Raw genomic sequence first — 3,158 nt, forward strand, 5'->3', positions numbered from 1 at the left:
AATATGTAGTGTAAAATGGTTCATATAAATTGTAAAGTTGGTTTAGTTTTGTACTGATAAATTCACTTTCTTACCAAAACAGACGTTTAGCTGTAATGGATGCAAACACGGATTTCAATAAAAATATACTTTTTTTTATCAAAAGCCCACTTGAATGCAAATTTACTTATTTTTTATTGATGTACTTTTACATCTTATTATCAATGTAAATATGCATTGATCTGTCATTTGTCGATGCAAAAATGTAATGTTGCCAAACAGGGGCAAAAGTGAACCAGAGCGCAAATTTACCCTGAACCGGGATTTACACTCTATTTGCATCGTTTCCAAACGCAGCCTAAAGGACTATGGAGATTTTAGCTAGTTAGATAGTTATCTTTTTGTATATAGTTTGGGGTAGTGACATGTAGCCCCTGAACTTATTCATGATAAAGACCTTAAATTTTTAGGTCCATGGGAATGACGGAGAAGGCAAGTTTAAAAAAATGAGGAATGCCCTTTAGCTTAATCAAAAAAGGGGGGCACAGTTCATTGTCTTGTATATAGAGGGTCCATTTGATTCATGGTTGGAATTGGAATCAGAATCTCAATCAAAATTCGTCCAAATTGGAATAGTCTATTCCCATAGCCTATTTGGTTGATATAGGAATTGGAATCAGCTGCAATGGGATTTCATTCCTAAGAGAGGGGTAGGGATTGGTCATTCTCTCAAATGGGGGAATGCCATTCCACTAGAAATGAGAATGGGATTCTGATTCCGCACAACCAAAAAATTGGAATTGGAATGGCGCATTTCGATTCCGAGTCTAGACTCCTATTCCCACGAACCAAATGGTCTCTGAGTTCTGATTGCTTGGTATCGGCTCTTTTCATCTCAGAGCATAGTTTTCAAACATCCTTGACTTAGATGGTTGGACCATTCGGGTCAGGAACCATCCAAACTACTGATTCTGTTTCACCCCTAAACTGTTCGTTTTACACAAATCGTTGACTTGGTCAGCAACCCATTGATTTGGATGGTCGAACCATCAACCCATTTGACTCAAACAATGATTTTTTGCCATTTTTTTTCTCTAAAATAGCAATGGTCCATTTGTTCAAATTGAATAATCGAACCATTAAACCAGAAACCATTGGCCAAAGTGATTCCAATTAGATTCTATGCACCTTGCACGAAGGAAGTAAAGCTCGGAAAGATTGCAACACAATTCCAAATATGGTGAGTTTCTTGATGAAGGGTATTTGAGAGCTGTACACAGTATGCATTATTGATGTTATGGCCTATGGGTAGTCTTGTAAATTCTCTCCTGAGGGACTTGGTTTATACAGGAGAATGGGCAAAATTATATGACAATCACATGAGAATCTTATTCAAATCTGAGTAATGGAATAGGGACAAAAGTGTTGGAGTTTGAAAGTTCATGTGAGTTTTTGTTGCAAATGAAAGTCTTGGGGGGCGGGGCTAAGCGTTACTATCCCATTATCTATAATTTATTTATCCTAAGATCTATATCTATACTATTATTAAAAGTGTGAATGAGAGCTGAGACTTTTTGTTTGTTTAAAATATAATTTAATCTCCTTCTAATTATAATAATAAAAATGTAATTTGAACAATTACTTTCTTTTTATTCAAATCATCATCATTAAGTCTTATATTTAAGTTATTAACACTCATTTACATTTATTGAATCCTATTCCTGACTAAAATGCCCCTATCTTTTAATTTTGTCATTCTAATTGTAAGGGCATAAAATATAATTTGAACAATTACGTTTCTTCTCATTCAATTCCCCCCTTTAAGTCTTATAGTTAGGGTATTAACCCCATTATTTGATTGAATCCTATATTAATTAACCATATCAAAAAATAAATGTGACAAAGAACAATTGTTTTTATTGATGATAGAAATAAAATACAAATTTAAAGCCAACTAAAAAATGGAGTTTTCTTGTTTGGTGGCAAGTCAACAGTTCAACCTTTTACACTAAATGTGTCAACCATTGATGTCATAGTTTAATAATAATAAAAATTAAAAGGGATGAAAACACAAAAAAAGTATAAAAAATATAAAAAAAATGTAAAAAACATTTTGGGCATATATCTAATAATGCATATTTTTCATATTAAACAAAAATAAGAATCATTTTTATAGACATGAAAATATAAAATTAAATTGTAGAAAATTTTAAAAATATATTATTTACTATCATCATCATCATCATAAAAAAATTGCCATACACACTTACTAGTATCTTCATATTCATATTCATAGGTGGAGTAACCCAATAGACTGAACTGGCCTGGCCTGACTCCAACTGTTCTTATTGGGTTGGACAAAGTTTTAGGCCCATATGCTCAAGTTCAGGCTTTTTCAAATAAGTCTCGTCTAATAATATTATATGCAAATAAAAAATACAATATATAATATATATTATTAATAACATATTATAATTTATCCATTCAGATCAGTTTTTTGCCACTTTTGCTCGGGCAAAGCCCTATTTATCCTTATCTTTTATTGGTAACTGTTTTAACTAGTTATCATGGGCAATAAAACCTCTAATCTAAAATGTGTGCAGTGTCTAGCCTTAATCCTGTGAATTAGACGCAATAGGATCACTTCAATTCATATGTAGTTACTGCAACATGCTTCCAATTTTGAAGGTTGGATGTATATGTCGCATGGTAAATTGGGTTAGTCCATGTATCATTATTCTTTTGGTATGTAGTGTTGATGTTTGAAAAACAAGAAATCTCTAAAAATTTGTTATCTCACATCTGAATGCGAATGCAGGTTATGTTAAACCTGAATGTTGAATGTTAATATGATTACTTTACAATTTTTGCCTCCATAATTAATTGTGAGAATGGATATTTAACATTAATAAATTGATATTGATCTTTATTTTTAGAATAAAATTAATATTAAAAAATAATAAATAATAAATAATAAATGATAAAATACTAATACTAATAATTAAAATTAATAAAAGCATTATAATAATTAAAAAAATAAATAATAAAATAACAAAATGCAGACATAGACCTGAACTGAAAATCTCGGACAATTTTGTCGTTACAGCAAATAAGAACAACACGTGTGGCCTGGCAGCCTGGGGCCTCACAAAGTCACAGCAACAACTACAGACAAAAAT

Source organism: Nelumbo nucifera, chromosome 6 (assembly GCF_055504915.1).
Source record: "Nelumbo nucifera cultivar China Antique chromosome 6, China Antique-T2T, whole genome shotgun sequence".
NCBI classification, from domain to species: Eukaryota; Viridiplantae; Streptophyta; class Magnoliopsida; order Proteales; family Nelumbonaceae; genus Nelumbo; species Nelumbo nucifera.